Source organism: Rattus norvegicus, chromosome 3 (assembly GCF_036323735.1).
Source record: "Rattus norvegicus strain BN/NHsdMcwi chromosome 3, GRCr8, whole genome shotgun sequence".
In the NCBI taxonomy this organism is placed as follows: domain Eukaryota; kingdom Metazoa; phylum Chordata; class Mammalia; order Rodentia; family Muridae; genus Rattus; species Rattus norvegicus.
The window spans coordinates 72,524,314-72,547,947 of record NC_086021.1 but is presented as its reverse complement, the minus strand read 5'-3'; the positions used below and the strand labels follow the sequence as shown (position 1 = coordinate 72,547,947).

Below are 23,634 nucleotides of genomic sequence, written 5' to 3'. Positions count from 1 at the left end.
ATGATAGTTTATTTTATTTTTAATTAAAATTTTTATACAATATATTTTGATAGCATTTACCCCTTTGCAAACTCTTCCCAGATCTTACTCACTTCCCTCCCCACCCAATTTTATATTCTTTCTCTCTTTTTCTCTTTATAAAAGAAAAAAAGAATACAAAACCAAACCAAAGTAGAACAAAATAGAAAACACAAACCCCACAAAACCACAAAATACAAAATTGAAAAACCAACTAAACAGGTAAAAGTCCCATGACACACACACACACACACACACACACACACACACACACACACACACACACTACCCCACACCAAATGAAGCAAACCAAATAAAAAACCAAAACCAAAACAAAAGTTCATAAACATACCTTAGAGTTTATTTTGTATAATTAAACTACTTCTGGCTATCAGGCCTGCCCTAGGGTATAGTTGATATACACTGTGACACTTAATTGGGAAAAAATGCTATTTCCTTTGTTAGCATGTATCAAATTGCAGATAAAGTTACAATAACTCCAATGTATCAACATCCAACTAATCAGGTGCTGGATAAACCTCTCCTGATACACTTACCATGACCTAAATACCCTTTATATCCAACTGCAGTTTGTAATTTCAACAAAAATCTGTGATGTCAGATCCCTAATGCTATGGTGGTATTAGCCACAGTCTAAGGAGTAGCAAGGAGTTGATAGTCTCCCCTGCTTAGGATACACATGGAATACAAAGTTCCTAATTCTCACCTGCCCTAAATTTATGTATAGTTACTTGTTATTAAAACTATGGCATTTGGGGTTTCTTCTTACTCAAAGCCTAACCCTTAAAGTAGGCAGTAACTTGGGGGACTCAGTATTTGTGGCTTCATTCACCCTGTTTTTTTCTTTTTCTTTTTTCTTTTTTTCGGAGCTGGGGACTGAACCCAGGGCCTTGCGCTCGATAGGCAAGCGTTCTACCGCTGAGCTAAATCCCCAACCCCTCACCCTGTTTTTAAAGGAAAAAAGTATTAAAACTAGCGTTTAGACACCATCTAATTGAAACCTGCTGTCTGCCATGCAGATTCAGACAGCTCCACTCATAAACACCTAATTTAATTAACACATTCAAGTAAAGGCTTTCTGGATTCATGGTATTTAAACTCATGTGCAGTAGAGGACACAGGAAGAAAAGTTAAGAAATGGAGGATAAATATACGAAGCAGCAAAAGTTATCATGTATTGGACTTCATACATTTCCATGTAAAGTCTTCATAAGTTTACAACTTTGTGTATTTTGACTAATATGTATTGTTTTTTCCATCAAAAGCTTGAGTGGATCTCTTCAATTTGGATTGCTTTCCCACTGTATTAGGGCAGTGCCCCTAAAGGGGGACTTATTCTATCAAGCTAAGCCTCTGCTTTGCTTTCTTTTTCAAAGCTATTTTTAATGTTTAAGATACTTAATAAGAACTGTGTCTTTTAACTGCTTGCCAATACAATATCACCTCTCTCATAAATCACTGATCTGTAGGTTAATCATCTCTGTCACAGTTTCATATCAATAATATCAATTTCATCTGTTTTAAAAACGGCAGCACATCTTTTTAATTACAATGGCTGACAGTGACCGGAAATGCTCTTTACTAGTATTTCTGTGAGCACCAAGTAAATAAAGACTATTTCTAGAAAGCAGAGGCAGGTGTTTTTCTAACAGTGAGTGGCAAAGTTATCCAAAGAGTTTTGTAGAATGGGTTATTAAATTTTTATTATTACCTGGAACTAAAATTCCCCCAAGAAGCAAACTGATACTTCAGATTAAAATAGCCAGTTTACAACTATTTAAAATGTTTTCAGACATCTACAGTGAATACTCTGAATTACCTTGACATAACATTATAAAATCCAATGTGCCTTCAGTTCAATGGCTTTCATCGTTTCTTTTCTATTTTTGTTGTTTTTTTTTTCAGAAAGTAAGTCTTAAATTCTGCAATGGAAGTTATTAAGAAAATCAGGAAAGTTAGTTAAAATGAAAGTTTGTAGAGAAAGTAAAAACAAATGTCAGTTGTGCAAAAACGCGAGTCTCCCACAATAAAATTCAATTTTTCAATCAAAATTTGGCATGCCCAAGTGGAAATGTGTACACCACATGAGCAGGTGAAAATTAAAAATGAAAAAAAAAGTTTGCTGGGAAACTAAACCCAGGAAATGTTGGGCTTCCTGCCAAAGTTAAGTTTTGCCAGCTTTTTTTTTCTTGTTCCAACACAGCCATGTCTTCATCACCACTCTCAGCTCCGAGTCCTGGAAGTTAAGTACTGAGCGGAGATGCAAAGCTAATGCGTGTGCCTATGCATGCTGCTCATGTAGGTGTACACCCGTCTTTCTGTGGTGCACCATGGATCAGAAGCAGCCCTCTCCTTGGTCTGTGAGTTTTGGGTTTGAGGGCTGTCCCAGGATACACTAGAAGAATATGCTTGCTAAGTTGTGGGACTGTGATAGGCAGCCTGGTTCCTGATTGAGCTAAGGCTAGAAACCCCAGTGACCCTAAAAGGGATGGTGGGATGGTAAGCATTTTGCCTGTTCCCAGGTACCAGGTCCTGTTACTAGCCAAAGCCCCCAATAGATTTATGGCTACTGGTCCCAAACATCACACTCATTATCAGTGCAAGGTATGAATCCTTTGTGATAAAACCCATGAATTCGACTGCCTAAGAGAAAGGATCACAGGAGAAAGTAAAAGCATCAGATTATATTATATTATATATCAAATTTTATATAATTTCAGACTTGAGCATATAGTTACTGAGAGACTTATACTGAACACAAATAAAACACTTATACTAGTATCTAAACAACACACACACACACATTTGTACATGCACACACGTATACACACACAGACATGGCACCTAAATAATCTATAAGGCTCCATTCTTTCTGAGATGTCTTTTTCAATTTTGCCCATGTTACTCCTAAAATAGACCATTTGTATTCATATATTGTGGTGGCTCAGATGAGATGTCTTTTATAAGTATGACGATCTGAATACTTGTTCTGTAAGTGCTATTTGAAGGAGGATTAGAAGGCCTGGCTTTGCTGGAAGAAGAATGTTGATGGAGGCAGCCTTGAGGTTTCTAAAGATTCGCATCAATTTCTGCTAGATTTCTCTGCTTCTTGCTATTGTTTAGGGTGGGAGTTCCCAGGGCTCCAGACATGGACTCTAATTCACTGCAACCATAAGCCCCAAATAAACTTTGTTTTCTATAAGTTGCCTTGGTCATGCTCTTTTATCCCATCAATTAAAATTAACCAATACCTTAATTCTTCTATGTTACCAAAACTATAAAAGGCCAGCAGGGCTTGCTTTTTTTCTTTCTCTCCCTTTTATTTTTTATTTCTCACAAATCTGTTTCTAGTTTCAAGTTTTCCAGTTGTGGAATTGTCAGAAATAATGCTAAATACAGTAAGAATTCAACAAAACCTGAGGAAAGTTTTTCTTCTACAATCGGCATGCATATAGTCTTGTGATCTTTTATTTAATGTTAAGGGCCCTCACATATGCATATGCACACACAAGCATGATCTTGGGAATGGAAATGTACTCAGGACATGTTGACTGGATGTAGTTGAACTTACTTTCCGTGAGGCAGACAGTATAATGCTGTGGGGCCAGGTGAGACATGTGAAGGGGAGGGTAGCTGACAGCAGGTCCAGGTTGGGTGGGTGGGGACTAGGTCTAGCATTGCTACTTTAAGCACTGACAACTACTTCCGAAACAGGAAGCGGGGTCTTCCGAGACTCCTGAGTTGATCTTGGCCTTTATCAAGAAGCACATGCCATTAGGGCATTGATCTGAGTGTCCATCACATCTTGTCCTCTTAATTCTTATTTATGTTTGTCTCTTTAATTTTGATTGTTTTTAATTGAAAAATTCATATGCATATTCATTGTATCTTCATCAAATCCAGTCCCAACTCTTCCCTGTCTAATTTCTCTTGGAAATCTTCCATCATGTCTGACTTTGTACAGAGGCTGGCATGGAGTTCTCTTTGTAATTCACACAGGTCCTCAACATTTGATGGTCTCCTTGCCTCATTGTAACTTTAATTCTTTCAAAGGCTACTTTTAATGATAGTTCTTAACCTCCCTCCAAGCTCATCACCCACCAGAGGCAGTGGAAAAGAAAGGTTATTATGATACAGGGGGAGTGGACCTGTTTAGAAATGGTTCTTTGGAGCAAATCCCATCTGCGTTGTCAGAAAATCTGCAGTTCAGTTCATGGGTCAGCAGTAGCAGCTCGAATCACTCTAAAACACTTTGTTGATACACCAGCAGTCCAGTTCAGTAGTGTTGGGATAGCAGCAGGAGTGGCAAGATCCAGTGGGAACAGCCAAACCTCGACTGAATTAGCACAATTCAGCTGGAGGGATTTGGGCCAGCAGGTAGGAGCATCAGGAGAAGTTCTCTGCTGTGCTATCAGGGAAGCGAAGAGAGAGACCAAGAAGCGTTGCACTGAAAGCTCTACCAGCCCTTCTCACAGTCTATTGGGTCCTATTTATACTCCCTCCTAACATCATGTGTCCTCCACAGGGTCTTGTCTTGCCACATGTTTTTCCTCAGTACATGAGTCTGATTTAGCTGAATTCCACAAGAGTCTGCATCAGCTGACATCACTCTGCCAATCTGCCCGAGTCTGTGGAAGTGGCAAGAAGCCACTAGCACACCACCAGGAGTTTTTGGTGCATTTCTCTCTGTGGAATCACGACAAATGGAACTCAAGTATTCATGTAAGGTGGATCAATACATGCGTGTCATTAGCGAAGAATCCTTCATCACGTGTCCTTTCACATGTTTTCGAAAGCAAAACATCCTCTCACCTATGTCTGCTCCAGTGAAATGTTTCTTCATGTGTCTGCTTCAGTAGAACATCATTTCATTCATGTTCCCTTCAGGAAAGCACTACTTCGTGTGCTTGCCCCAGGAAAACACCCTCTGACACAACTGGCTTTCCGAAGGAACTTTACATTTCCATATCACCTCAGCCTTCTAAGTGTTAGCATTACAGATGTGGACAACCGTACCAGGCACCCTGTTTGCTTCTTCCCCTTTTATCTGTTTTACTCTTCTTGATTTTCTTGACTCACTTATGATGCCTTGCACCATTTCACAAGCTCACTGTCTTTTGCTTTCTCTTAACGAGTTGACTGGATTCTGCCTTGCCTAGTTTGAAAGCAAGCAATGTGGTCTCCAGCTTTATTTACTAGTTTCTCATTCCTGAGTGAGAAGTCCTGTCTTTCACTTAATGTAAGTGGAGCTAAGACAGAGAAACAGAGGCCAGCAAAATGACTGGAGGTGCACTGGGAGTAGAACGACCTGAGGGTTTCTGTCAGATTCCATTGTGACTGAAGAGTCGAAGGTGCCATGAGATCAAAAACATTTTCTCAGAACATGTTGGCAGCACAACAATTAGATCAACATGTTGACAAGGTCCAGTGTGGCCATGGGTGGTTGTGGTGGTTTGAATGAGATTGGTTCCCATAAGGCTCATAGATTTTGTTTTGTCACTGGGAAGTCGAACTCTTTGCAAGGATTAGGAGGTGTGGTCTTGTTAGAGGGAGTGTTCAGTGGAGGTGAGCTTTTAGATTTTCAAAAGCTCAAGTCTACACCAGAGTCTCTTTCTTCCTCTTGCCCATAGATCCAGATGTAGAATTCTCAGTAACTTCTATGGCGCCATGTTTGCCTGCATGCTGCCATGCTCCCCACCATGACAACAATGGACCAAACCTCTGAAACTGTAGTCAAATCCCAATTAAATGCTCCCCTTTACAGAAGTTGCCATGGTCATGGTGTGTCTTGATAGCAATAGAACATTAACTAAGACTGAAGTTCCTCCAGAGGAAAGATTGGAGTCACTGGGGTTAAGATTGGTGCAGATCTTAGTTTCTTGTAGGAATGTGATGCTGACACCAAGAATGACAGAAGGCTTTTCATCTAAAGCACTGGGATAATTATAATGGAAAGAGGGCACTTAATAGCTTTCTGCAACTCCGGAGAGCACAGAAATTTAATTTGAACTGAAGAGTATGCCTGTGAAAAGTGAGGATGGTGTTAACAACAGAACAACATACTCAATCAGGTAGACAATTCTCTCTCATAAACAGGTTCCTGGAACGTTGCTATTTTGAAAGTTAAGCACACAGAGAAACCTAAGACTTTGATCTTCTTACCTTGCTCTCTGGGAACATAATAGCAGTAATTACTATGCTACAATAATATCACTATTAAACACTAATCATGATATGAAAGATCAGTTCTTATGTAGCACTTAATATGTGGCCATTACAAATGTGGTCACCTTACAAATATGGGTAAATCTATTCTCAGAGCAATGCTGTGGGAAGAACTCTACCAGCGTCTAATTTTCATTAGGTAATGGCTAGAGCTGCCCATTGGCTCAATGTCAACACTTTGTAAAGGCAAGAAGCAGAATGGTAGTCCACAGAACTTGTGCTAAAGTTCATGGGTTGACCCGTGAGGATAAGCCCATTAGCATTTCTCATTTCCAGAGCAATGTGATGTGGACTTCACATGGATTCAGACACAAAGCTTATGTGACTCTGGTCAACTGAAGGAACCTTACATATGTCAAGAGTGGTCAGAGTTCTAGAGAAAAGCAACATATTTCAGAGGTCTTTCATACATTTGTATATTCTAAAACAATGGTGAGAGATTAGGTTGGAAGGAAGAGGAGGAGAGAAAGAGAGAGATTAGAAAATCATTTACATTTTCTAATTCCTATAATCATTTTCTAACTTCAAATGACCAAATACTAAGATTGCATTTATAAATGCAATTTTATGTACCTACCCTAGAATTCCTTTTCACATATACCCTAGAAGAATAATTCTGTAGGAATTATCTTGCTATCATTTGTATTTAAGTCTTAACACAAATATTTGCATGGATGTTAGTCACACTTATTATTACACCAAAATAATAGGATATATCATTATGATATCATAGATACTGGCTATTATTTGAGCACTACCCATGGCTCTTTGAACAGTCAAATTATTCTTAATCAAGAATATGAAAAAAATACAGAAAAATGTGGGCACACAGGTCCTATTGGATTTTACAGAAGGGAATGTAAACAAAATACAAAACACATATGCTGTGTACACGTGAAGGATAACCGAGCTTCACTGAGAGAAAGGAAATAGTTAACCACAAAGACCGGGCCAAGAAACTGTGGTCAGTTGGACTGGGCAACAAAGTAAATGAAAGGTAAAAGGAGTAACGTTGAAGAGATGGCTTATTGCTTATATTTAGAAGCTGGACTCTGGGAACTATAAATACTTGTTTTGAATTAAAAACAGCTAGTGATGGATTAGATTTCTTTTTGAGAAAGAAGACATTTCTTAGATGCAGACATATGCCTTAAGAATTTCATTTCTCTGAAATTTTGGAGCCAAAGGGTTAACAGTTGCTCAGTTCTGTATGATGGAGTGATGATGAATCTTGGGATTATTTCAACTCCAGAATGAGTCAGTGACTGAAAGTGGACATGTTCACACAACTTCATCCCTAAAAATAAATGTCTTGCATTCCTGCAGGACGCAGTGGGTGCCGCTTATTAAAGAAGTCGTGGCTCTCTTGCATTTTTAATGTACACCTTGGGAAGGAGCGACACAGAGAAAGTTCTACACACCGTCTTGCTGGTGGATTTCTGTTATCATCTGCTGCACTGTTTGTGTTCCAAAGGTGACTCCTGATGGATTTTGCCTAGCAGAGAAACACCTACCTTCTACCCTTTGCCCCTGATTTATGCAGGGACATGTGTCTGTATGCAACAGAAATATAAACAAAGCTAGGAAAAAGAGCTAAAAAAAGTTTGCAGACACCATTGAGAACCTTTGCTAATAAGAAGGAACTCACTATAATCTTTCTATGTCTGCAAACGGACTCACTTCACTAGAACAATTAGATAGACTTCAAAAATATCAAACACACACATCATTAGGGGAGCTTTAACTTCACAAAAATATTTTTCATTGCTTTCTGGACACATTTAATCATATAGTTCGTTGTCCATATGCTTTTCATTGTCTATGTAAATGTCTTAGAAACTAGCTAACACGAATCTGAATTCTTATGTCAGTATTAACTTAAAAGAAGCAAAACCCAAATCCTGCTGCTGTTGTAGTTATAATGCAGTTAGTCCTTTAATCATGACTCTGTTCCTCTAAACCCTAAGTACATCAAAATATGAAATCTACCTGCACCTAAATTCAACACCGCTAAGTATTTAATTTATACATTAAAAACAAAAATAACAATTGCCATCTGAAAACATTTTATATTCAATCTAACTTTATTAAACTTCTGACAAACCCCAAACATGTGGTTGGAAGGTGTGAGTGATATTAATCCATGTCTTAAAACACACGAGACGTGAGGCATTACTATTAAAGCTAGTAATTACCATGTAAGACTATCTATGACAATTCATTCCAACATGAGAAAAGATGCCACTGGATCTTCCCAAAAGAGTGATAGTTCCCCAAAGTGAATTCTCATGCTGTGCTTATTTTATGTTCCGTGCACACCCGACACACTACGGAATTATATACCTTTCAGCAATCAGATACATCCAGGCAATGCCGAAATATTTCTGTCCAATTAGAAAAACAGGAAAGGAAAAGATGGCCAAAAAGAGCAATGAGAAATGACATGTTTGCAAAGAGAAACCAGCCATGGTGAGGGAGCAGACCTCATCTACAGAGAAGACACACAAACACTGGGTAAAAACCGAGCATAAGGTACCTGCTACTTTTTGAGTGTTTATAGCATATGTGATCATGTTCTCTTTTAGGTAATTTGTTTTAATTTTAGGAAAAACATGAAACACAGTATGAAAAGAAACAAAAGTCTATCTATCTATCTATCTATCTATCTGTCTGTCTGTCTGTCTGTCTGTCTGTCTGTCTGTGTGTCTATCTGTGTCTATTATCTATCTATCTATCTATCTATCTATCTATCTATCTATCTATCTATCTATCTATCTATCTATCAGTTATCTACCAATCTATCACTATCTATCTATCATCTATCTATCATCTATCTATCATCTGTCTGTGTCTATCTACCAATCTATCATCTATCTACCAATTTATCACTATCTATCTATCTATCTATCTATCTATCTATCTATCTATCTATCATCTGTCTGGGTCTGTCTATCTACAATCTATCATCTATCTATCTATCTATCTATCTATCTATCTATCTATCTATCTATCTATCATCTGTCTGTCTGGGTCTGTCTATCTACAATCTATCATCTATCTATCTATCTATCTATCTATCTATCTATCTATCTATCTCCACAAAACAGCCAAGGGTTTACCAATATGTGCTTCCAAATGCACGTCCTATTGTGGAGCTGCATAGTGCAGGGCTACCATGCTTCAAAGACTCCAAGAAAGAGAAGTTAACACTGGGATTAAGCTCAGCTCAAGGGAGGGGGTTCCTAGGGTTTTGTCTTGAGACTTTGTATGGATAACTCATTCCAGGGTCTCTGTTCTGTACTTTAGGACTTTAAGATGTTGAACTAAACAGCCACCAGGCTGTATATCAACATGGTAACTTTTCATTATTTTGGCAATATTTTAGGTGGTGCAACTACAGTAGCAGGACTTTGACTTATTTATTGTGCGTTTCCTCGAGTAGCGGTTCTCAACCTGTGGACCCTGACCCTTTTGACAAAACCCCATCACCAAGAATATTTGCAATATGATTAATAACATTAGCAAAATTACAGTTACAAAGTAAGAGTGAAAATAATTTTAGGTTGAGGGTGACCACAGTGCGAGGAAGTGTATTACAGGGTTGCAGCGTTATGTAGGTTGGGACCACTGCCCTAAACTATTTTTAAGTCATAATTGGTGGTTTCTCCAAATTTTAAATGCAATTAAATATGAACTCACTGCCACTTCATGTATCAAAACTTTTGCCAAGGATTATATCTGCCGATTTTAAGAAAACACAATGCTTGCTACGTTCATGTCCTAATTATTCTTGCTCATTATGTTTTTACGGTTACAAATGGAAAACGTCTCTGGGGAGTAAAATTAGCAAGAGTTAGATTCCAAGGGGGACAGATAATGTTTTTAAACCTTTGATTTGCAGTAGAAGGACTGACTGTGGACATTTATCATATACTTTGGAACAAATACCTGTTCTTTTTTCTTGGCTCTTGGCATCGGAAGCTTTTGGAACATACTTGGTGATGTTGTTTATGTCATTGCCTAAGAATCTGGATCAGAGAGCAGTACCTTTCTTCAAGACGATAGGAGCTTGCTCAGAAATGCAATCAAGGAATAGAAAGATGAGTATATTCCAGCCCCTTTGTACCTCTGCATGGGGGGAAAGGCTGCAACCTGAGTTCTGCCACAGAAACCCTACTGAGTAGTTTCAGGGCTAAATAATAGGAGAAAAACTGTGAGAGTCCTAAGTTTAATTGCACACATGGAGGATGTAAAATAGTAAGATAAGGGCAGTTAACCAGTTAACACCTTTGAGATATACCAATGAAATATATTCCATATCCCCATACATATTTAATATATGATTATATTGAATAATATATTTAATACTTTTTAAATTTCAACAATCATGCTAATAGTTATATGTTTAATAATAATAATAATAATAATAATAATAATAATAATAATCAGTAAAAAGCCTGATTACACATCCTTTAAGGAGCCCATTTAGTACTCCATCCACCCTTTCCAGAATAAGTAGATACTTCTTTTTGTGGCCTGTCTTGTCTCAAAACTTCCTCCAGTAACTAATACCAGTGTAGGCTGATTAGAAAAACACATAATTCCCTTTCCCCAAGATTTTGCTTGAAAGTCTTTCTCTGCTCTATTTTCCACAGACATTCTATCCACCCTTGCTGCTGGTGGCTGTGGAACTTGTCCCAGAGCTTGGTCCTCCTCTGGCTCCAGAGATCCCTTAGTCAGGAGCGGCCTGGGTAAGGGACTACAACATCACCTTTCTCCCACTGCTTTGCCATGGGTATCTCTGCCATGTTATAGTAGAGTAATTGTACCCTTTACAACATCACTATAGTGGGAAGACTGCTCTATGACCCGTTTTTATTAATTATCAGACAGGAGGAGGGTCTAGTTTTGTGAGGAGAAAGGGCCAGAAGGCTGCACTCTCGGTTTCAGGTGTTATCTGAGGCAGATTACTCTGATCCAGTCTGTAGCTTCTGGGGGAACTTCCTAAGTGAAGCAGTAGTGTCAGATGGGTCGAGTCTGTGGGATGCCCGGTGGAGTTAGGGTAATAGAAGAACTGTGTGTAATTGGAAAGGATGCAGTGTATGTCTTGTAAAACAGTATCAGGAAATAGAAAACAAAACACCTAATGCAGCCATATAGAGACCACGTATTCCTCTGGAATAGGTCATTGATTTAGACAGGGGTTTCTTGGATCTGAAAAGGGTGAAGTTTGTCAATCCTCTGCACAGGATAAGTGCATCAGTTGAACGACCCAATTTCTTTTTAAGAAATGAGAAAAAAGCAAATTACAACTTAATTAAATTTCAAAGGGTAACTTGAATATTTTTCAAAAGACTGGAGGAGAGGCAAATAAAAAAGGACATGGTAATTATATTAAGTCCTATCTCACACAGATTGTTAATCAAAAATCTTAGAACTATATTGGTATCTACTTATTGCTAACCCTGCCTCGTAAAGTGTAGGCTCCCTGCTATCAAATAGACCTTACCAGTGGACTCCTCTAATACATAAACTGATGAGTTTCTCTGTGTGTACATGTGGTGTGTGTGTGTGTGTGTGTGTGTTTTGTGTTGTGTGTGTGCGTGTGCATGTGTGTGTGTGTGTGTGTGTGTGTGAGAGAGAGAGAGAGAGAGAGAGAGAGAGAGAGAGAGAGAGAGAGAGAGAGAGAGAGCTCAGACTTGAAATTCTTCCATTAAGCCTAATGGTTTTCTAGTAGGAAGAAACAAAGCTGTTCTGTAGAAGTTTTAATTTTTTTTCAAATTTAGCAAATCCAGAGTCAGAGTTGGAATTCTGGAACGGATTAAACAGCAGGGACAGAACTTTTGTAAATACCAGCAGGTTATCTATGAAGCTGGTGGACTTTCTCAGCGAACGCAGCCCAGCACACAGGCAGCACTGCCATTCCCTGTAATCACAGGAGACAGCAGGCACCTGTGCTGACATGGTTTTCAAGAACTTATTCTGAAGCCGTGGCTCCCATGATCATTAGAGAATGTCGACTTTTATTTTTCAGAGACTCGAGGGAAGCGGCACCTAAAAGATGCCCAATCCTGGATGAAAGAAACCCCATTCCATCTAAAAGCCAGACCGCGTCTTCACTCTAAGCAGCGTGCCGAGTGCCACATTGCAGCCCCGAGAAGCTCTGAGTGATATTTAGAAACGGATCTAGCTCTTAGCTGCTGCGCTGATACCAAGAAGGGAAAATATTCAAATATCAAGTGAAGAAGCAGAGCGATATTTAAACACACAATGCAGAGGTTCTGATTTCTGCCCCAACATTTTCCACTCCCTTTTATATTATCTAAAACTATCAACAGGTATCCTTTTATTTAAAAAAAATCCATAACTCTGAATACAGTTGAAGTAAATATTTTACTTGCCTTTTGACACTTTAACTCAAAATTTTTAAAACGTTTCAAACAACCAACAGCTCGTCAGTGACCAAATTGAGCTCTGGTAAAAATAAAATATCCTTCACTTCGGCACCAGCTGGCTAAATTTAAACCTTGCATTATGCAATCTTAAAGTGTCCTTGCTTTTCCACCGTGCCTCAGGAGAATCTCTCACACTGTCACTCCCAAATCACTCCAATCTCTTAACATCCAAACACAGAACAACAGGACCAAATTAATGTGTTCGCGGGCAATTGAAGGCAGAAAAAAATCCATTTGAAAGTGTATATAGGGCATGACACCGTCACAGAGCTATCTCAGTATCTTCTATTTGAGTTTGCAGTTACCATAATTAGGGCTGGCAGATCCAACCGACAGTACTTTAATTCTGGAAAACACACAAGAACCGGATTCTTTACTCCTTAACTCCAGTAAGATTCCCAGAGGACGGAAGCCTCCACCTGGAGGAAGAACTACAAAATCAAACTATAGCCAAGAAGCAATACCTTTCCTGCATTTCTCTGAGTACGCTGAAATACTTGAAAATATTTCAGACCCCTCCTGTTCCTCATCAAATTTCATGAAATATCATTCACACTTCTTAATCTGTATTTTTTTTAACTTTGTGCACATGAGAGACAAAGAATTGTCAGTTTCCCTTCTGGCTGTAAATTGTAGGATAACTTTTAAGCTGTGCCTGGTTATTAAGTTCATTATTCTTTAATATTAAACGTAAAACTAATTTATTGGAAAGGGATCGACATATGGGGCCCTAAATTTCATATCCAATAATGCTAAGCACAACCCTAAGAACAGATCCAACCCGATTGTCTTCCCTCATATGATGACTATTGACTTTCTGTCTCCTCTGCTCCTCAGTAAGAGTAGAATGTTTTATAACCTTGGCACGCACACGATTGTGTTACACATACCTTTGTACCAGAATTGACCCTATCTCCGTAGAAATGCTCTATGGATTTGCAACTCTTCACTCGGAAGGTTCCTCCCTGTTTGAGATACAGCAAGTTTCCCAGTCCCCTGAAAGCAACCAGCAGAGTGGAGACCAGCTCCACCGAAGAGTCTATGAAGCAAGTAGACAGCGCTGCTGAATTTATTTTAGCCCTGTGTCCAAAGGATGCAACCTAGCATCTATTTTTAGGAGCTGAGCTCTGTATAGGTGGGGCTTGAGTCAACCACTCTTTCCAGAAGTGAGTCTCTGAGGTCATACTGCTTAGTACTGCCCTGAGCATGTATGCGCGGCTCTTACACATGTGCGGTCACTCGAACTCCCTTCCACAGCCACTACCGACTTCCCAACATAGTCTGAGAAATAAATTATGAAGGAAGTGGGGTTATTAAAGCCTTCAATTGCTTGTAATTAAAAGATAGTTTTACTCATTTAAGAGTAAAGGATTTGAAAAAAACATATAAAAAAGTAAATCTTATTTATTCTGTTGGGATACTGGTAATTAACTTGGAATCTTTGGAAGGAAACTTTGATTTTTGTTTTATTTTCTTTTATAAAGGAGGTAGGTGTTCCCTGTGTGCAATGAGCTGGCAAGGAATTTGGAATCCTCCTACATCAGATTGTATAAGCTGGAATATAGGAAGATAACCCTGGAATCAACATAGATATTTTTAATTTACAGTGTTCATATTCTTGATATGTAAAAGAATGATTGCTTTTTCAAGTCTTCTATCATAAAGCAAAACCATGCTGTAGGGTTTAGAAGGGAAAGAAGTATTTAATTAATTAATTAATTAACTAATTAACTAATTAATTAACAGCAGAGGGAAAGGAAGAAGGGGATAAGAGACTCTGAAGAGAAAATAAAAACCACATATATTAATATTAGCCTTAAATTATTTGGCACAAGATAGAGTAGGCAGGCAAGAAGTCATCTTACATGTTCCTGAGAGAATTCTATTACATACCATTGCCACTGTAGCACTTTCACAGCACACCCTGCTAGTTCAAATGGAGACAGATAGAAGTTAACTAATGTTATCCTTAAGCTTCATTCTGCCCCCATCTAACACATTCTAAATAAATATGAGGACCCTACTCACTCACCTAACACCTCTTCTATAACTTCCCTAGAGTTGTGTCCTATGTGTAAGCATCTGGACTCACACCAAACCCAAACAAAGGAAAGCATGAAGAAAGCATCTTGCTTTTATACTGTTAATTTCTTCCAAAATGCAAGTGAGCTTATAATCATATTATACCCAAGGAAGATAAGCATATATGATCTTTCATATACAATATTAGTTTTTATTTAAAAGTAGTACAACTAGTGATATTGCAGCTTATTATCTCTACAAAAAAGTTTACTCAATGGTCCTGAATGTTCCACAGGATTTTCCAGTGCAATCTATTTCAAGGTTTACTGACCAGTATGTATGGCTACTGCTAAGCATGAGGCAATCTGAAATTTAAATTACTAATATTTAGTGAGATTTTAAAATTCAGTTTCTCACTTGTACTAACTACATTTCAAGTACCCAGTCCACACCTGTGACATGTGTTTCTGTATTGAGAATGTTTTTATCACTTGGAAGTTCCCACTGACCATTGCTCACGTCACAGAGGGTCTTACCAGAGGTTTATACAAATTGTGTTCTGTTACCTGGACAAGTTGAACATTCATACACATTCTGATGCATTCGTCTTTGATTAAATTAGAGTAAGTTCAAAAGTCTTTATATGGTTGTTATCAAGATTAAATGAGACAGTAAGTTAATTATTGCATTTACAATATTACTACTCCAAAATAATATTTCTCAGGAAATCATGTTAATACACTGTGTTCATAAGAAATAGATAGTATATCTAAAATCATAAGTTATGAGACAGATTCTAATATGTAAATGAGATTAACTTTATTTTTATTTTTTCATTCTTTTATTTGGTTATTAATGATACTGTTTTGCAATAAGGTAAATTGCTCAAATATCTGATACCAGCCTTTGTCATCTCCTTCTCAAATGAAATCTTTGTATTTTAATGACTACTTTCTTGACTTGAATCCTCAGATTTCATACAATGTTTCTGATTTATACAACCTATGAAAAACCAATGATTAAAATAAATATATTTAGCGTGATTTAAATACTCTACAATGTATATATGTATTGAGGTATTACCCAGTATCCATTCATATGTAGAACTTTTATAATTATATACATTAGTTGAGATCATTGAATTAAAAATTTTAAAATGAGTCAAGGAAGTTAGCATACATCCCCTGAGGTGGTTATAGATGGCAGATAAGCATGTGAATAAGACTTCACACCATTTATCATCAGAAAAATGCAAGTAACAGCAGTGAGGTATGACTGCCTAACTGTTAAAAAGATTGATACAGCCAGTACATGGAAATAGCAAATATCTCCAAAGATTGAGTGCACTGGAACCTTCACCACTCCCAGTAACACAGTGAAAGGAAGAGCCATTGTGAGAGATCATTGGCGATCTCTCATACGACTAATGTTTCCTTCCTTATAGGCCAACTTGAAGTTAAAATGACACTTCTACCCAAAAGCCTGCAAATCGAGATAATGTTTTAAGAGATATTTACCAAAATTTGAAACAAACTTATCTGTCCTTAACTGATCAATACAATCTTGTACAGTTAGAAATTAGAATGCTCTACTCCCTCTGAGCCCCTTTCTTTACCTTTGAAATAAGGTAGACAAAACTGCACATTTGATCGCATGACAGAACAGACATCCTAAACAATACTTTTGAATAAAATAAGATGTCTTATTAAAAAAAATGAAATTAGAATTCTACTCAGTGCTTTATAAAGAAAGACATTGAGGAAAATCAAATATTAAATGTAGTGCAAAAATCTGCATTATATATGGATTCAATGTTAGGGCATTCTGGGAAAGACAAAACTATGGAAAACTAAAAGTTTTTAAGTGGAAGTGGGTGATTAGGCTGGAATAGAGGCTCTTTCTGAATGACACTGTACTAGGGAGGTGCGGTATTAAACACCTTTTAATCCCAGTGAATGGACAACATCAATATTAATGTATAGAACTATGTGATCGAAGTGTGTCAGTGTGGATTCTTCAAAATTATAAGAAATGTTCTACCTGCTTAAGGACATTGATGGTGTGGTTTATGTGTGAGGAGGTAGATGGAAAATTTTGTACATTCTTTTCAGTTTTGTTAAGAATCTAAAATCCTAGATAGAGTACCTTACAAGAAATTTAATGTAAGTTCTTATATCTGTAATTTTTCTCTTAAAAATAACATCTGAACTATATGAAAGGATTATGTTATAGATTTGATTTGTGTTATTTACATTTATTTCATCTTACTCTTAGAAGAAAACAAGAAATTGATGCTTTTATTATTTCTAATAAAACTGAAGATTAGAAAAATTAAATAACTTTTTCAAAGATAAACGTTAATAATAAGCAAAAACAATGGGCATTGATCTTAATTCTGATGACTCCTTAGGTACACATTTTCAGGAACATTATTCGTACTGACTGTAATTTAAAAGTTCCCAACATTATTATACATCACGGTAATAAGCTTTGTGAGGAACAGAGTCTTCCTCATATTAACAGAAGATGAGGTAAAGGCTTAGTGTATGCCTGCAATAGCTATGCTGTCTGTGCAGGGCAGCAGGAAAGCTATTGGGACCTTATACAAACAGGAGGACTCTGTTTTACACTTGGGCCAACTATATTTCAGGTACTATATCTGAAACCTCTGGACCAAGGGGGTCCATCTATCAGTTTTATAATTAAAATATGTAATTTATTACCAGCAATATAATATACTTGCATACCAGTTACAACAAAGCAATCGGTTTTTAACACCATAGGTGCCATGTTGATCCATTCAGGCATTTTTTTTTTAAGCAGGAACAAAGTCTTAGTAAAATGAATTGTGGCTGAAGTTGATTAATTATCATCTTTACCTGCTCAATTCAGTCACATTAAAAGTATGTCGTGATTCTAGGGAAGCAAGATAAGGTGATCATGTTTATATGACTCATTTAAATTGTATCTCATAATCTATGTAGAGTGGTAATGTATTTGAAAATACAAACTAGAGAACTTCAGAGAATGAAATCAGCACTATTAATAACTATGCCAACACACAGTGTAAGCTGGGGCTGTCTGGGACAAAGACATCTGTAAACACTTGACTAATAAGCCAAATGTGGACCCTCTTGACTCACACTGTTAGTACACATTGAAAGATTTGCAAATGACTTAACACTCACTAAGAAAAAACATAGCTTTCTTACTGAGCACTTCATAGTAGATCATTTCTATACTTTAAATTTGATCACATGTAAATCTTTGAATAAAGAATGAATGGATGAAATAAACCTAGTGAATATTTTAATTTGATCCATGAAAAGAAATACTATGATGAGAAATGTTCTTAGTTAAAAATGGGAAGGAACACACATGCTGGATGTGTTTTTATTAACAGTCAATTAAAATAGAAGAAAGGACATATATAATACAATGGATTGCTTGAGACAGAGGCAGAGACAGTGGGCACAAAAAGAGGTGTGGCAATAGAAGAGAGTGAAGACTCCCAACTCAAAGGACCAGTAAATATCTTCAACATAGATAGAAGAAAACTTCCCTAACCTAAAGAAAGAGATGCCCATAAACATACAAGAAGCCTACAAAATTCCAAATAGAATGGACCAGAAGAGATACTCCTCCCATCACATAATAGTCAAAACACCAAATGCACAAAACAAAGAAAGAATATTAAAAGCAGTAAGGGAAAAATGTCAAGTAACATACACAGGCAGACCTATCAGAATTACACCAGACTTCTCACCAGAGACTATGAAAGCCAGAAGATCATGGACAGATGTCATACAGACCCTAAGAGAACACAAATGCCAGCCCAGGTTACTGTATCCAGCAAAACTCTCAATGAACATAGATGGAGAAACCAAGATATTCCATGACAAAACCAACTTTACACAATATCTTTCTCCAAATCCAGCCCTACAAAGGATAATAAATGGTAAAGCCCAACAAAAGGAGGCAAGCTACACCCTAGAAAAAGCAAGAAACTAATCAGTTTCCAACAAAACAAAGAGAAGACAAGCACACAAACATAATCTCACATCCAAATATGAATATAACAGGAAGCAACAATCACTATTCCTTAATATTCTCAATATCAATGGTCTCAATTCCCCAATAAAAAGACACAGATTAACAAACTGAATATGTAAGGAGGACCCACCATTTTGCTGCCTACAGGAAACATCAGAGACAAAGACAGACACTATCTCAGAATAAAAGACTGGAAAACAACTTTCCAATCAAATGGTCTGAAGAAGCAAGCTGGAGTAGACATTCTAATATCGAATAAAATCAATTTTCAACCAAAAGTCATCAAAAAAGATAAGGAAAACATATTCATATTCATCAAAGGAAAAATCCACCAGGATGAACTCTCAATCCTAAATGTCTATGCTCCAAATACAAGGGCACCAACATACTTAAAAGAAACGTTACTAAAGCTCAAAGTACACATTGCACCTTACACAATAATAATAGGAGATTTCAACACCCCACCCTCATCAATGGACAGATCATGGAAACAGAAATTAAACAGAGACATAGACAGACTAACAGAAGTCATGAACCAAGTAGACTTAACAGATATTTATAGAACATTCTATCCTAAAGCAAAAGGATATATCTCAGCTCCTCATGGTACTTTCTCCAAAATTGACCACACAATCTGGCACAAAATAGGCCTCAATAGATACAGAAAGATAGAAATAATCCCATGCGTCCTATCAGATCACCACAGGCTAAAGCTGGTCTTCAACAACAATAAGGAAAGAACGCCCACAAATATATGGAAGTTGAACAATGCTCTACTCAATGATAACCTGGTCAAGGAAGAAATAAAGAAAGAAATTAAAGGCTTCTTAGAATTCAATGAAAATGAAGGTACAACATACCCAAACATATGGGACACAATGAAAGCTGTGCTAAGAGAAAAACTCATAACTCTGAGTGCCTGCATAAAAGAAACAGGAGAGAGCATATATCAGCAGCTTGACAGCACACATAAAGTTCTAGAACAAAAGAAGCAAATACACCCAGGAGGAGTAGAAAGCAGGAAATAATCAAACTCAGTGCTTAAGTCAACTAAGTAAAAACCAAAAGGACTATACAAAGAATCAACAGAACCAAAAGCTGGTTCTCTGAGAAAATCAACAAGATAGATAAATCCTTAGCCAGACTAACCAGAGGACACAGAGAGTGTGTCCAAAAAAACAAAATCAGAAATGAAAAGGGAAACATAACTACAGAATCAGAGGAAATTAAAAAAAATCATCAGATCCTACTACAAAAGCCTATATTCAACAAAACTTGAAAATCTGGAGGAAATGGACAATTTCCTAGACAGATACCTGGTACCGAAGTTAAATCAGGAACAGATAAAGCATTTAATTGACCCTATAACTCCTACAGAAATAGAAGCAGTCATTAAAATCTCCCAACCAAAAAGAACCAGGTCTGGGTTCAGGGCAGAATTCTATGAGACCTTCATAGAAGACCTCATACCAATACTATCCAAACTATTCCACAAAATTGAAACAGATGGAGTGCTACTGAATTTCTTCTATGAAGCCACAATTACTCTTATACCTAAACTACACAAAGACCCATCAAAGAAAGAGAACTTCAGAACAATTCCCTTATGAATATTGACGCAAAAATACTCAATAAAATTCTGGCAAACCGATTCCAAGAGCACATCAAAACAATCATCCACCATGATCAAGTAGGCTTCATCCCAGGCATGCAGGGATGGTTTAATATATGGAAAACCATCAACATAATCTACTATATAAACAAAGTGAAAGATAAAAACCACATGATCATTTCATTAGATGCTGAGAAGCATTTGACAAAATTCAACACCCCTTCATGATAAAAGTTCTGGAAAGAATAGGAATACAAGGCCCATTCCTAAACATAATAAAAGCCATATACAGCAAACCAGTTGCTAACATTAAGCTAAATGGAGAGAAACTTGAAGCAATCCCACTAAAATCAGGGACTAGACAAGGCTGCCCACTCTCTCCCTACTTATTCAATATAGTTCTTGAAGTTCTAGCCAGAGGAATCAGACAACAAAAGGAGATCAAAGGGATACAGTTTAAAAAAGAAGAAGTCAAAATATCATTCATTGCAGATGATATGATAGTACATTTAAGTGATCCCAAAAGTTCCACCAGAGAACTACTAAATCTGATAAACACCTTCAGCAAAGTGGCTGGGTATAAAATTAACTCAAATAAATCAGTAGTCTTCCTCTAAATAAAAGATAAACAAGCTGAGAAAGAAATTAGGGAAACAACACCCTTCATAATAGTCCCAAATAATATAAAACACCTCGGTGTGACATTAACCAAGCAAGTGAAAGATCTGTACAATAAGAACTCCAAGTCTCTGAAGAAAGAAATTGAAGAAGATCCCAGAAGATGAAAAGATCTCCCATGCTCATGAATTGGCAGGATTAACATAGTAAAAATGGCCATTTTACCAAATGCAATCTACAGACTCAATGCAATCCCCATAAAAATTCCAATCCAATTCTTCAAAGAGTTAGACAGAAAAATTTGCAAATTCATCTGTAATAACAAAAAACCCAGGATGGCTAAAACTATCCTCAACAATAAAAGGACTTCAGGGGGAATCACTATCCCTGAACTCAAGCAGTATTACAGAGCAATAGTGATAAAAACTATTAGTGTATGGATTGGTACAGAGACAGGCAGATAGACCAGTGGAATAGAATTGAAGACCCACAAATGAACCCACACAACTATGGTTACTTGATTTTTGACAAAGGAGCCAAAACCATCCAATGGAAAAAAAGATAGCATTTTCAGCAAATGGTGCTGGTTCAGCTGGAGGTCAGTATGCAGAAGATTGCAGGTCGATCCATTCTTATCACTCTGTACAAAGCTTAAGTCCAAGGGGATCAAGGACCTCCACATCAAACCAGATACACTCAAACTAATAGAAGAGAAAGTGGGGAAGCATCTCAAAAACATGGGCACTGGAGAAAATTTGTTGAACAAGACACCAAAGGCTTATGCTCTAAGATCAAGAATCAACAAATGGGATCTCATTAAACTACAAAGCCTCTGTAAGACAAAGGACACCGTTGTTAGGACAAAATAGCAACCAACAGATTGGGAAAAGATCTTTACCAATCCTATAACTGATAGAGGGCTACTAACCAAAATATACAAAGAACTCATGAAGTTAGACCTCAGGGAGAAAAATAACCCTGTTAAAAAATGGGGTTCAGAGCTAAACAAAGAATTCACAGCTGAGAAATGCCGAATGGCTGAGAAACACCTAAAGAAATGTTCAACATCTTTAGTCATCAGGGAAATGCAAATCCAAACAACCCTGAGATTCCACCTCACACCAGTGAGAATGGCTAAGATCAAAAACTCAGGTGACAGCAAATGCTGGCGAGGATGTGGAGAAAGAGGAACACTCCTCCATTGTTGGTGGGATTGCAGACTGGTACAACCATTCTGGAAATCAGTATGGAGGTTCCTCAGAAAATTGGACATTGAACTGCCTGAGAACCCAGCTATACCTCTCTTGGGCATATACCCAAAAGATGCCCCAACATATAACAAAGACACATGCTCCACTATGTTCACAGCAGCCTTATTTATAATAGCCAGAAGCTGGAAATAATTCAGATGCCCTTCAACAGAGGAATGGATACAGAAAATGTGGAACATCCACGCAATGGAATACTACTCAGCTATCAAAAACAATGCATTTATGAAATTGATAGGCAAATGGAAAATATCATCCTGAATGAGGTAACTCAATCACAGAAAAACACACATGGTATGCACTCATTGATAAGTGGATATTAGCCCAAATGCTCGAATTACTCTAGATGCACAGAACACATGAAACTCAAGAAGGATGACCAAAATGCAGATGCTTCACTCCTTCTTTAAAAGGGGAACAAGAATACCCTTAGGCGGGTATATGGAGGCAAAGTTTAGAACAGAGGCTGAAGGAACGCCCATTCAGAGCCTGCCACACATGTGGCCCATATATATACAGCCACCAAACTAGATAAGAGGGATGAAGCAAAGAAGTGCAGGCTGACAGGAACCGGATGTAAATCTCTCCTGGGAGACACAGCCAGAATATGGCAAATACATAGGTGAATGCCAGCAGCAAACCACTAAACTGACACTGGGACCCCCGTTGAAGGAATCAGAGAAAGGACTGAAAGAGCTGAAGGGGCTTGAAACCCCATATGAACAACAAAGACTATACATGGACTGACTGTGGGCTCCAACTGCATAGGTAGCAATGAATAGCCTAGTAAGGGCACCAGTGGAAGGGGAAGCCATTGGTCCTGCAAAGGCTGCACCCCCCAGTGAACGGGATTCTTGTGGGGAGGGCGATACTGGGGGGGGGATTGGGAGGGAAACACCCATCTAAATGGAGGTGTTAAGGGCACGTTGGCCTGGAAACCGGGAAAGGGAATAACATTTGAAATGTAAATAAGAAATTCCCAATTTAATAATGATGGAAAAAAATAATTCAACAAGAAAAAACGATAATTGAACTTTTCCTGGATCTCACATTCTAGTTCACAGTGTATCTTAAAACCACCCAAGTCTTAACTGCTATCCTGTTGTGAACTCAGTATAATCATTTAACCTGCCTTTAACAGGCACCAACCCCGACATTATTTCCTATGCTACGTTGTGCTTGCAGATGGAAGGCAAGAAAGCTGTCCTCTGAGAGGTTCTTCCAGCAGCTGACTGAAACATATACAGATACTTACAGCCAACCATGGGACTGAGGTCAGAGACCTCTATGGAAGAATTAGGGGAAGAATTAAAGGAGCTGAAGGGGATTGCAACCCCATAGG

The 23,634-nt window shown here is 37.7% G+C and overlaps 1 protein-coding gene across 2 annotated transcripts in view; it reads right to left on the bottom strand.

The window, feature by feature from the left end:
- Xirp2 (xin actin-binding repeat containing 2) overlaps positions 1–13,773 on the bottom strand; it is an 86,882-nt gene extending 73,109 nt beyond the window's left edge. Inside the window, exon 1 of one of the 2 annotated variants that reach the window (XM_017591688.3) lies at positions 13,610–13,773. The gene's annotated coding sequence lies outside the window, so the exon portion shown is untranslated. The remainder of the gene's footprint in view (positions 1–13,609) is intronic. The other variant, NM_201989.2, reaches the window with a different exon arrangement.
- Between the last annotated feature and the right edge of the window lie 9,861 nt (positions 13,774–23,634).